Source organism: Neomonachus schauinslandi, chromosome 7 (genome assembly GCF_002201575.2).
Source record: "Neomonachus schauinslandi chromosome 7, ASM220157v2, whole genome shotgun sequence".
In the NCBI taxonomy this organism is placed as follows: domain Eukaryota; kingdom Metazoa; phylum Chordata; class Mammalia; order Carnivora; family Phocidae; genus Neomonachus; species Neomonachus schauinslandi.
In genome coordinates this window covers 109,405,762-109,419,003 of record NC_058409.1, presented here as the reverse complement: position 1 = coordinate 109,419,003, position 13,242 = coordinate 109,405,762, and the positions used below count along the sequence as shown (strand labels likewise).

Sequence of the window (13,242 nt, the reverse complement as noted above, 5' to 3'; positions counted from 1 at the left end):
CACAGTCAGGATGCAGGCACCCTCCTACCTGCCATACCCTCCTGCCTGGGGAGGCCCCTGAAGCAGACAGAGGGAGGGGACTCTCAGGGATCCCCCCTTTGCCCATGAGGAGAGTGCTGAGTGCCAGGAAGACCTCATGATTCCTCTTATTTTGGCCAGGTTGGGGGTGGGGGGACAGAGGTCCAAAGATGGAGTCATTGCCCCCCTCCTCATAGTGAATCAGACCCGCTTGGGGGAGCAGAATGTGGACCCCAAGTCCGGGGAGCAGGCATGCTTGGGGAATCATTCTGAGCCCAGCCTTCCATCTTTCCAGATCCTATGAGTCTCCACTTCTTTCCCACCACCTAAATCTAAATAAATCCAGTCCCTCTTGGCCACATCCGCCAGCAGCAGCTTCCCTCCCTCGGGGTCCCGAGACTCCCACGACACAGGGAGGCCAGCAAGGAGGGCCTCCGTGGCTGCCGGGGAGGGAGGCTTGCACACGGCGAGCATGTGCACACACGCCACAGAGCCCTGCCTACGCGCTCACTCACACGCTGCTCGGAAACACACCCGTGTGCACCGGGCCATGTGTGTGCCCAGCCCTCACGCAGGCACTGCACACGTGCGTGCCCACACCAAACCCACGTGTGCACGGCTCCCCGGCGCCCGGCACAGACTGCTGCCTGCGCGCTCTCCCACACGCCCAGAGGCGGGGCGCACGTGGGCCACACAGCCCATGTGTACCCAGCCCCGGCCAAGCTGTGCACGTGCAGGATGCTGTGTGCACACAGGCCCCAGCACAGCCGAACACACAGCCATGACACCCAACAAGCCCGTGCTCCTCAGCCAACTCGCTGAGGTAGAGACCAGGCTCAGGCCTGTTCTAGATGGGGAAATTGAGGCAGCGAGCACTTAGGGAACTTGCCTAGGAATGCAGAGCAGAGACCGAACCTCGGCAGAGTGCTCTGTACCAGCCCGTGCCACCGCCTTCTGTGTCTGGGCTGGGGACAGGGCGGTGGGGACCAGCAGAGACAGACGGCATCGAGATTGGTTTAGCTGAGAGGTGACGGGACTTGGTGATAGATGCTGGGGAAGGGGGGGCTGGAGTGAGGGGCAGCTTGCGCGAGCTCCCACTCCTGATTCTGACTTGGAATACTGGGTGGGGGGGCAGGAGTGTGTGTGTGTGTGTGTTAGGGACACAATGTCATTTTCTGAGATGAGAATGAGGCAAAGGGGCGGGATTGAGAGCTGCCACGGAGCTGCTTTAGGGTTTGGAGAGGCTGTGGGCACCTGAGTGGACAGAGGAACCCTCCGTCTTGAGGCAGGGAATGGGCAGAAATAGCAGTGAGGTGGGGAGGGAGGAAGCCCTGCTGCAGGGAGGAGGTGGGTGTTGGGGCAGGCAGTCTCGGGCCAGGGATGCTCTGAATAAACAAGATGCCAGAGGGAGGAGGAGGCCTTGCCACGGAGTCACGGGGTTAGAGTCATGAAATATCAGAGCTCCACAGCCCTCAGGGATCATCTATCCAATCCAACCCTCTTCCTGTGCCCATTGTACAGGTGGGGAAACTGAGGCTTAGAGAAAAACAGGGACAGGTGCCAGTGTTTTGACCTAAGCAAGCCAGCCTCAGGTAGGTGGCCAATGGGGCGCTGAAGCTCACCTGACTGGGCTGCCCTGGCTCCAGCCCCAGCTCCGATGAGGCTGGTGGCTCAAGACCCGGGGTTCAGACTACATCCACTGCCCACTCTGTTTCCACAGAACACCCCCTGCCCAGCCGCACAGAGACCTCTATGTCAAAGTCACTTTCCCTGTACTGTCCCACCCAGCAGGGAACAGGGACTGAGCCTCAGAGGTGGCTCACTAAGTTGCGGGCGGAAGTGGGAAACTGCTGGCAGCCTCATCCTCTCTTCCGTACACCCCTCGCCACTCTGCGACCCCGGGGACAAACCGGGGCGGACCCCTGACTGGGAACAAGGGGCTGTGGGTTCTAGCCCCAGCTCCGTCACCCACCTATCGTGCCGTCGTGCCCCGTGCTGAGCCTTGGTCTTCCCATCTGTACACAGGGTGGGCAGGGCCGTCCTGGGTGCACTTCCAGGGCTGCCATGCTGTGGCTCTCAGGACCCTGCTCGGGAAGGCAGCTGTGCACAGTTGGAATGCTGGGGTGGGGGTGGGGTGCCGGGGAGGGGCCCTGGTCTGGATGTCATGACTCAGCTCAGAGAAGGCAGCCAGCCTTAGGCCTGGGAGTGTGTGGGGGCAAGAGGCATCTGGCGGCAGGGACTGAGTCCTCCCGGCAGCAGCTGGGGGAGCACGTGAGTGAGGGCCGCACAGGCTGGACCTGGCAGAGGATGGCCGGCATGGCCTTACTCCAAGTGGGCTGAGACGTAGGTGCGCTCTTGCAGCCTGGGTGGGGGAACTTCACCCCAGGAGCCAGGGAGGACTGCAGGGTCCATTGGGTAAGGAGACAGTGGGGGGTAGAAGCCTGGGAAGGGGCTGAGGCTGTGGGGCTCCCACCTGCCACCCTCAATCCTAAGCCCCGCTCCTATCTGTTGGTGAAGGCTCAATTCTCCACCTCTACACAGTGAATCTCCCCACAAGCCTGAGGATCCCATTAAGGCCAGAGAGAGAGCAACCTGGCCCAAATCACACAGCAGTGCTGCTTGGTCATCCAGGCCTCACTCTGCCATGCTGCTCTCGACCCAGAGGACCTTCAGGTTTCCGGGTACCTATGAGGTCCCCCAAACAAAGCAGCAGAAAGCAACTAAGTTGGGGCCTGGCATGGGCTCTAGACGTTCTGGAAGTCCAAGTAGGTGGAATAAGAGTGTCAGTTCCATGGGCTGGCATTGTGATCCCCCTACCCCTGCCCCCTCCAGCACAAGCTTGGTCCCGTCTGGCTGTCCTGCTGCACCGTCCCCCCTTCTGTCTCGCCATCTGCAGTCTGTCCCCTCCGGCCTGTTCTCACACCACAACCAGAGGAACCTTTCTGAAATACCTATCTGACCACGTTCTTCCCTGGCACCTCTGCAGCTCCCCATTGCCCCTAGGAATGGGCTGGCTTCTTAGCTCAGCCTTGAAGAAACTAGGTGCCGCGGTCCTGCCGACAGCTCATCATGACTGAGGAAGGGAGGTCGCTGCCCTTCCAGCTCCCCAGGGCCCAAGTGAGGCCCCCACACTCGTCACTCACTCTGTGTTTCTCTCCCCGGGAGGCCTCCCCAGGGAGACAATGGAAAGAAATGACCTATTTTCTGGAAGTTCAAAATAAAACGAAACATCTGTCTGGATCCAAGCCAGGCTGATAAAGAACGGACTGATTCGCCCCAGCCTGAGCGCCCCCCCTCCTGCCACACACCCCCTCACCCGCCAGAGTGTGTGCGCTTGGGGGTGGGGGATAACGCAGGCCCGGGGACTTGGAACAGCTCGTGGGAAAGCACTCAGTGTGTGCTTCACGGCCACTGGGGGCCCAGGGGAGGGGGCCTGGGTCCCCACACAGGCTGGGAACCGTCCTGAGAAGGAGGTCAGTGAGGGAGGGAGGCCCGCCACGTGCTCTTGTCCCCCCACCCCCCTGCTGAGCAGACGCTTCCTGCCTTCTCTGGCGCCTCGCTGGCCTCCCTGCTCGTCCCCCATGGCTGCCCACCTCCACCCCCAGGGCTCTGCGCAGGCCCCGTGGATCCCTGGACCGGAGTCCTCTGGATCCCATCTGGACCCCCTGGAGCCCCTGCACGATGGAACAAGGAGCTAGCAGTCCTTGAAAACAACAGGGATAACAATAGCTCTCTCTGATTTAGTTTGTGCCACCCAATACCTGGGCTAATGACCTCAGACCCACCCACGACCTCTGGGTCGCTGCTCCCTTTCACAAATGAGGAAAGCAAGGCACAGAGTGGTTAAATCATTTGCCTGTGGTCACGGAGCTTGCCAGTGGCCGAGTCAGTGCGCAGTCCTGGGCCGACTGACCCCAGAGCGCGCTGGCTCCACGCCCACGTCACCGCCTCCCTAAGGCAGGAGGTAAAGAGGACAAAACCACGCCTGGCCCAGGGCACAGGCTCAATCCGTGAGCCACGCCCGCCTGTCCTTTCCCCTCTGCTTTCTGACCTCGCCTGTCAGTCCAGGCTCTCCTAGGAGTGGGGTGAGGCTGAAGCCGAAGAACAAGGCGGGAGCCACACCACCTTTCACAGAGCCCTACGACCTTGGGGCTGGGACGGGCCCCAAATACTCCCTACTCGTGTCTCTCCCTCCCTCTCTGCAAACCAAGGGGTTGTCCCGTCCACGGTCGCACACCTCCCATGGCCAGGGTCTCACCACCCCATCCGTCACCCAGTCCGTCCTTGGACGGCTCAGGATCCTCAGAGGTCAGGCTGTTCAAAAACGTTCATTACATTGGGGATTTTGTTTTGTCCTCACAAGAGTCCTGTGACAATCGTTATTTCCCTTTCACGAGGAGGAAACTGAGTCTCAGAGAGGTCTGGTAACTTGCCCAAGGTGACACAGCCAGTAAGCCATGAAGCTGGGATGCAAACTCAGGCTAGCCTGACTCCAAACCTGTCTTCTTAACCGTCACGATAGACTGCCTGTCTCCCGCCCAGAAACAGGTCTGTCCACAGGGCAACAGGACTACATGAGTTTACCCTAATGGGGTCCATACAGAATCCAGGCTCTCAAAGACCGAAGGATCCTGAGGTCAGAGCCCTAGCCTTCCCTTGCTGACGTGCACAGTGAGCAAGGGGCCTGCCCCAGCTCACCCAATAATTTGAATGTCAAGCTAGGGATAGAGCTCAGATCCTCTCTGCAACTTCACTGCCCAGCCTGAGCGTGAGCACATGGTGGAGGGGATGAATGTCCTTGCTGAGGACAGCCTGGGTCTGGCGGGGCCGTGCCCCAGCAGTAAATGACCTGCCCTGAGGCCTGTCCCGAGGGCCTTGGAGATGGAGCACGAGATGGAGCCTGCAGGCAGTCAGACTAGGTGTGTGGCCGGCTCTGCCACAGGCCCGCTGTGCTTGGGGGCCAGGCCTGCCCCTGCTGGGGCCCCAGCACCTCGGCAGCTGCAGAGTTCCGGGCCTCCACCATCCCTCGCTGCCCCCCAGAGCCTCATCTCCGGCCGGTGCCATGGCAACGGAGAGCCCAGGTCCTGGCAGCCAAAGGAGCCCCTGAGAGGGGTCCCAGGCTGAGGCTGGGGAGGGGGGTGCGGCAGACGCAGACAAGCAAACCTTCTGTTCCCCGGGCTGCTGCCAGCCTGGGATCAGCCCTGGGCCAGGGTGGGGGCCGCAAATAGAATGGGTTCTCAGAGCCAAGTGGGCAGGGGGCAGGCAGGCCTCAGGCCATTTGTCCTGACCCACCAGCACGTGGCCTGCCCCCACCAGCCCTGAGCCGAGGACCGCAGGCGGGCAGAGCGAGCTGGCTAACGAGAAACCCTGCCATTAATTGGAGCCAACGCAGAGCATTGAGATTCCCCTCAGAGCCCTCGGGGTGGCAGAGCCAGAGGGGAGAAAACTCCCACATTTCACTTCCCTCTCCCTTTCTCAGCGTCTGTCTCTCGCTCCTGTCTCCAGTCCTGTACCCCAATTCTCCCACGGACCGTTACTCCACTTCTCTGGGCCTCAGCCTTCCCATCTGGAAGTCGGGGCTCATCACTGAGCTGGGGAGGCCACTGAATGAGTTCATACAAGTAAAATGCTTAGAACAGGGCCTGGCACACAGGCCTGTGCCAAGTCAGTGGCCTCGTTCTTCTTCCTGAGCTCACAGGAGAGTAAGTCACTCGCTTGCTCGCCCGGCCAGTGAGTGCACAGCCCAGGCCCCCTGGCCAGGCTTGTCAGCAAAGGGATGCCTGTGATAAACGAGATGGTGGGAAAGCCGCCTCCAGAAGGACTCCTTAGGAAGGGGTAGCTGCATGTTATTGGTACTGCCAGCAGGCTCAGCTGGTGGAGTGTGCCCCTAGCATAGTCAGGGATTTAAAGGCAGACCCCTGTCTGCCAACCACTTCCTTCCTGTACGTTTGCCTTAGTCCTTTCACTAGATTCCCCACAAATGAGGAAACACACCTAACCATTTTTTCGGATGCCTCCAAATTCCTAATATGGAAGTAGGCTTACAGTAGATGCTTACTAGATGCTTACACACCATAAGGGATCAAATAGCCTTGTAGGGTCAGCCCTTCTGGTCTCCAGGCCTGGGGCCTCAGCTGTCCCCTAATACCTCGGGGTTCACTAGGCTGGGGAGCTGGCATGGGCAGGCGATGGTGACTCCCTCCAGGATGGTGATGGGATGGGCGAGGTTAGAGGACAAGAGGGGACCCTGATGCCAGCAAACTGTGCCTGGTGCCACCCAGGGCACCAAAAGCACATGGGAGCCCCACCAGGGTAGGGGCAGCAGTCCTGCTCTGAAGCCACTTAATCCAGGTCCAAGGTAAGTAAGTGCCAGCTCTCCTACCTCGTCACTGTGTGAGCTCTCTGACTTTAACGTCCCAAGTCCCAGTTTCCGGGAAAACGACACAAGAGACTTCCTTTTCCATTGCTGTGAGGGGTCGCGATGATGATGAAAAGCACCTGTCATGTAATAGGTGCTCAGTAAATGGCAAGTGTCATGAATATGGGATTCTTCCAGTTGGGAGGGGGCGGCCTCCAGCTCGGCCTCCAGCTCAGCCTCCAGGGTTTAGTTGGGTTCTTTGGGGGATGATGCCAGGGAAGGGTATCCCACGGTGGTTCTGTGTGGGAAGTGGGAGAGCTCAGGGCATCAGGGAAAACAGCAGGGGGAGAACTCTGACGTCAGAAATCAGGGCTCTTTAGCAAAGAGGTAGGGAAGGGCTCACGTCTGACACAGGGAAGAAAGGCAGAGGTCACTTTGGGAAAGGCTTGGGGCCCTTGGTGAGGATTTAGGCTTTGCCCCGGAGGCACCAGGAGGCCAACTGTCCAGCCAGCCAGCAGTGTGTTTCTCCATCTCTCCCCTGCATTATTTATCACTATGACACTATCCATTCAGCAGACAGACTGCAGTGAGGGAACTCATAAGGGTACAAATACAGGTAGGAGGGGGGTAGCACACAGTCAACTGCATCAGACGTGAGCCTTTCCCTTCAAGCCCCATGCCCCGAGCCACGGCTGTGACAGGTTTGTAAAGCTGAGCCCTGCCCTATGGACTGACCCTGGAATCCCCCCCCATGCCCAACTGACGTTCAGCTTCAGGGGTGGAGACTCTGACCCACCAGCTGGTTCTCCTTCCCAGAAAGGAAGGCTACTGAGGCGGCAATGAGGATCTGAAACAGCCACGGAAGCCTGGCAGGGGCTAAGGGCAAAGCGGGATGGAACATCTGGGGTCACTGAGCTGCCCCCTTGGCCTCTCCCTCACTTATATATATGGCCACAATGGAGAAGTGACATGGGGAGAGCTGTGGATCCACAAAACTACCCCGGGGGGTTCTCACCCCTCATGGAAATGGCATTTCCTCTTCAGCCCAAACTCTGCCCTGTGACCTCAGCCCAGGGAGAACTGGGGCTGAGGGAGCCTCGGATGGCAGAGGAAGATAGTGAGGACACAGCACGTGCGTGGCTGGGTCCCAGGCTCAGGGCTACCACTGACCATCTGCACGACTGGACCTCTCTCCTGAAGCAGCCCTTCTCTGGACCTCAGTTTCCTACCTGTACAAGAAGGAAGTTGAACCAGGTGACCCCCAGAGGCCTTTTCATCTCTGACCTTCAAGGACTGACTCCCTGGCCCTGCTGCCCCCACCTCCCAAGGGACGATCATTCCCATCACAGGGCGGAGAAGATGGTACCTCTGGCAGATGAAAGGTTTCGGGCACCTGAGACATCAAATAGCCCTGATCTGAAGCGAGGAGAAGAGAAGGTATTAATGCAGCTAAAGCAATATACTTTGATTTTCAGCCTCCTGCGCTAGGCTGGGGTCCAGATGCCAGAAAGCATCTGGAAGGGGGTGGTCCCTGGGGGTTCAGGAAGCCCTTTTGCCTGAAGCTCTGGGTCTGAAGTCTTGGGAGGGTCTTATGGTGGCTCCTACACTGGAAGCAACAAGTGTGTAAATTCCACACCCTCTCCCACCCGGACTCTGCATCGATTCTCTCACCTCTGGACCACATCATTCGTCCATGTACCATTGGGCCAAAGCTCTTCTTCCTCTTGAAATCAGAGCATAAGAGATTTGAAAAATTGGCATTGGAAGGGGCCTAAAGGCTCACAGCATCCACACATACACACCCCAACAGGCAAATTTTCCTACCCTCCTTCCTCTGTACCCCAGGAAAATGGGCACATGGGCTCTGCAGGAACATGTCCTCGGAGCTCCCCAAGAAACTGAGTGCATTAACGAATGGCTGTTCTAACTGTAGAAAGTTTCTCCTCTTTATTGCAGGTTACAGTTTTCCATTAGTGATCATCGATCCTGACCTCTTTCTGTAACCGGTAAAGAAAGGGTAAGAAAAAATCCTTTCATTGTGAAGTTAAATATGCATGATGCCTGAGTACACAACAGGGCTTGTGTGGCTGCCAATCTGGGCTGGCGGGGCTTGGAATCCTGGAATTGATTTAGGCGTGGAAGGAGCTCAGAGATCATCTTGTTCAACCTCCTGGTCTTACTGATGGGAAAACTGAGGCCCAGAGAAGGACTGACTCAGCCAGTCACAACAGGATGGGTTCCAGGGTCTGACGACCACCTCTGGAACTCTGAGGGGATCCCACAGCTGAGGCACATTCTCAGAGTTAATGCTGGATGCCCAGAGGTGGCCCTTGCCCTACCCAGCCTCTTGTCTAGGGCTCTGGAGTCACAAACACCTGGATGCAAACCCCAGCTCTACCACTTCCTAGCTGTGGGACCTTGGGCGACTGACTTAACCTCTCTGGGCATCTCCTCATCTGTAAAACAGAGAGAGTTTATATCTGCTCTTGGAGGTTGCTGTGATGATTATATTAGTTTGACAAATATTTATTAAGCACTTTCTGAGTGCCAGGCCTATTCAAAGCCCCAAGGAACACAGCAGTGAACTTCACAGTAATGGAATGGGAGGCACAACGAAAGCACTCAGGGATGGCTGGCCCCTGTCATCTCACCCTGCCCACACTGCTTCCCAGCTGAGGGGCTATGAACTCTGCCTTGGGGAGGCCCCCAGGAAGGCCTATGGAAAACAATGGAGGAAGATCTCCCGGCATTCCGAGGGCCCACTGCCTGCAGGGTTCTGAAACATGTACAAGGAAGTAAGGTGGGCACCGAGGGCATTTCAGGGCAGTCTAGGGACCCTCTCCTTTCTTCCTCCCTCCCCACCACACTCAGCAGCCCATCCTGAGCTAAACACCAAGTCCCCTCCTCCGGGCCAGAAGGCAGCTGGTCTCAGAGCCAGACCGTGCCTGGAAGGTGGAAGTGGGACTTTAGAATACCCATGGTGTCCCAGTCCCTTCGGTGGGCATAGCCCTTTGTGGATCCCAGACTAATTTCACTGCTGAGTCCTGTGCGGGAGGAAGGGAGTACAGCCCGCTCCTAGCCAATGACCATGAGGTCCAGCCCTGAGAGAGCCCAGCAGGAACTGCCAAGCACCCTACCTATGTTATACTCACAGAGCCTACATGCCTCCTGAAGCTGCTCCGAGACTGATGCCAAGAGTGACAGAGCACCAGCCCAGGGTCACACAGCCAGCCAGGAGCCAACTAGGGGTTAATGCACAGTCCTCTGATGCCCAAACCTGATGTGGTTTACCCATGGTACCCACTGCCTTCCAAATGTGGATGCTGCCCAGAAAAAGGATATGGGGACCCGAGGTTGGCCACACAGTGGACTTGAGTCGAGCCAGGGCAAACGCCCGGTCTCGACTGAATCCACGGTGTTTTCCGCTGTCCCACATCTGTGGGCAATTACAAGCCTCAGTTTTTCTTCCCACACAGGAGGGAGGGCTGCCTGATCACCACTGAAGGGAAGGTGCTGGCCAGATGGCCTCCTTCCTCACTCAGGACCAGGCTAGGCTCCGGGGGGACCTGGGAGCAGGTGGGACGTGACGCTGAACTTACTGCTGCGGAAGGGGCTGGAGCCAGCAACAGGCTCTGGGGGAGGATGGAGACTCTCTCCTTTCTGACCTGGGGCTCCCTGGGTAGCAAGGGGTTATTAAGTCTTTGGTTTCAAGCAGACCTGGGCCTAAGGACCAACTCTAACTGTGTGACACTGGGAAAGTCGCATAGCCTCTCTGAGTCTTGGTTTTTCCTTGTCTTCAAAACAGGGGTAACAACAATACGGATTCCCAAGAGCTGCCGTGGGGATTACAAGGTGCGTGGGGTCCCGGGCTCTGCACCTGGCACAGGGCAAACACTCCGCGGTAGTGACCAACGTGGCCCTCCATCCCCGAGCCCTGTGGACCCAGAGCCTCTTGCTCGGAGGCAGGGGAGGACTGCCTGCCTTCAGATATCTGGCGAGAGGCCTCTGTAGAGCACTCTGGGATTGCAGAGACAGGCAGGGACACTCCTCCCTGTTTGACATAGAAAAATGCAGTCTGGAGGAACAGCGTGATGTTCTGGAAGGGCACCTGAAGGAAGGGAGGGGCCTGTTCACATTTGGGAACAGAAAGTCTTCAGTGAGCCCCTCCTACCTTTCACCAGCACATTTGCTCAGTTTCGCTGCCCCCCTGCGCATGCTGGGGACAGAGGACAAGATGGGGGAACCTGGGGCCCAAATGATCTCTGATTGTGCACACAGAGCACAAAGAGGAAGAGAAGCCCAAGCAACCAGGCAAAGGGCATGGCAAGCACTTGGAATACTGGAAGAACCCCGGAAGGCTGCCTGGTGGAGGTGAAGTCGGGAAGGTCCTTGAAGGAAAATGGAGGCAATGAGGAAGGACGTTCTCACAGGCAGCATTGTGCATACTCCTCCTGGGAGCCCTGGGACCTGACCGGCAGGAACACAAGGCCCAAGTCTGGAGAAACGGGGCAGGGAGCTTATCATCTCCCAAAATGAGTCAGGGAGCTTATTATCTCCCCGAGCTCTGCAACTTAACTAGCACTGTGAAACAGTTTTGTAGCTGCCGTGAACCTCACGTGTAAAACCGACATAAAATCTGTCCCTGCCTTGGAGCTGCTGGTGAGTTAGTTACGTGAGATCAGGCCCATAAAGCACTCCGCACGGTCCTGACATGCAGTAAGTGCCAATCAGTGGCAGGCTACTATTAGGAGTTGGGGCTTTCTATAGGGGAGAATCAAAGAAGGAATCGTGATCAGATTCATGTTTTAGGATGGAGTGAAAGCAGCGTCCGGAAGGAGGGAGGCAGCAAGGCAGCCTGAGCAGCTGCCTGGGTCCAGAGGGAACGGCCCAGGCAACCGACTCTCCCTTCTTCACAGAGGGGCCCCCCACATCTGACGGCCGGTCCCAGGCCCCCAGCCCCACAGCCCCAGCTGCGTGACCATGATCGCTGGGCTAGGCCTGCCACAGCCCCCTTGCCTTCGTGCTTTCCCAGCCACTGGGGGTTTGGAAGGACATCTTAGGAATCTGGAAAATTTGCAAATCCATTTAAATCCCCAGAGGTTGCCTGGCGGCCGACTGGCCTAGAGCCAGACAGATTCTTAAGGATAAGGCTTGAGCCCAGAGACAGGGGCCATGGTTCTGAGGTCCCCTATCCCCTGTTAGATCCCCTTTCCATGGACCCTCCTTGCTGCCTCCCAACTCCCCTCTCAAGCTTCTTCCAGCTCTCCCCGGCCCCCTCAGGCGGTGCTATGTTTTAGAGGCCCTCAGTCTGCACCCAAAAATTTCTGAGGTTCATTTGATGAAAGCAGGGGGCAGCAGGGCTGTGGAGACCGGGGCCACCCACCCTAGAAGCAGCCTGAGCAGGAGAGGAGAGAACTGGCTCCTCCAGCCCTGATGTCGCCCACAGCCTCCCAGCCTCCTCCCATCTGGTTTTGTTAAAAATATTTTTCATTTTTTGACCTACCCAAGAAGGCACAGACTGGAGCAAGGGGACAGGACAAGGGGCTGGGGGTCCCCCTTCTCCCAGCACTTACCTTGATGCTGGTGCCTTAGGGTGTGGGCACAGTCCTGAGCTCTGGGCTCTCACCCCCTCCAGGAAGTCCTCCTCACTGACCTCTCATTAACAAGAAGACTTTGCTGGACCCCAAATGGGGCAGCAGCTGGGCAGAAGGGCAGGGAGGACAGCTGCCGTCTCCAGGAGCCTCGGGAGAATGGAGGGAGTGGGGGACTGCAGGGATGAGGAGTGGCCTCACTCCCAAAGCATCCTTCTGGAGGAGCCGGGCTGCCAGGAGGGGCCGCCCTGGGTCTGGCCGGCTGTGGTGCCGGGCACAGGCTGCTGCCCGGCGCCGCTGGTCAGAGGGGCCGGTTCTCTCCTTGCTGCCCTCCTCCTCTCTGCCTCCAACTTGTTCCCAGAGGGATCCTGGGTCCCAGACGGGATGGGCAGGGACTGCGGGCGCTGGCAGCCCCACGAGCTCACACCACTGTGGGCTTCCCTGCCCCCCCCCCCCACTTTGGGGGAAAGGCTGCAGGGCCGCCTCTGATTGGCTCAGCCGGGAGAAGGGGGGCGAGGGGGCGGGGAAGGTGGACGCGTGTGTCTGTTTTCAATTTCAGTTTCTTCCCCCCTCTCTTTCTTTTCCCCCAAGTTTCTTGTTTTTCTTCCTTTTTTCCCCTCTGCTTGCTCCCTCCGTCGCCTGCTCTCTCAGGATGTGAGGGGATATTTAGAAATTCCGCAGCCCACGCCAACCGCTGAGTCACTTTTATTAAAAAGTGGCCTGACCCCACCTCCCTGATGCCTTGCCGTGGCACCTGGGACGGACTCCCTTCTCCGTGCCTCAGTTTCCCCATCTATAAAGGCAGCTCTGATCACCAATGTGATTGATTCAGTCAACAGCCATTTATTGAACAAGCATGTTGAGCACCTACTATGCGGGGTGTTGGGATGCGGTAGTGAGTAAGACACAGTCCCTGACTCCAGGGCTGCCCAGGCTAGTGGGAGGGACAACGATGCACAGGCAGGTCCCCAAAGAAGGGCAGGGGTGCTGAGAATGCCTTTAACTGACACTTTTTGGTATCAAGTCACTTTTCAGAAGAAGAAACCCAAGGCGCGGGCGTGGGTTGGCGCAGAGAGAGGAGACCTGCCCGATGTCACCCAGTGTACTTCAGATTTCCATATTCCTTCCTATCATCTCACAGCCCTTCGAGTATCAGGAAAGGATTATTTCCCCATTTTATAGACAATGAAACAGAAGCCCAGAGGAGTGAACTGAGCCTCCCAAGCTCACACGGCAAGGGCAGAACTGGCGCGGATGGGGTCTCCTGAGTTACAT

At 57.8% G+C, this 13,242-nt stretch overlaps 1 protein-coding gene across 1 annotated transcript in view; it reads right to left on the bottom strand.

Annotated features, from left to right (window-relative positions):
- PDGFRB (platelet derived growth factor receptor beta) overlaps positions 1-12,046 on the bottom strand; it is a 35,826-nt gene extending 23,780 nt beyond the window's left edge. The window contains exon 1 of the mRNA XM_021697046.1: positions 11,950-12,046. The gene's annotated coding sequence lies outside the window, so the exon portion shown is untranslated. The remainder of the gene's footprint in view (positions 1-11,949) is intronic.
- Positions 12,047-13,242: the final 1,196 nt, after the last annotated feature.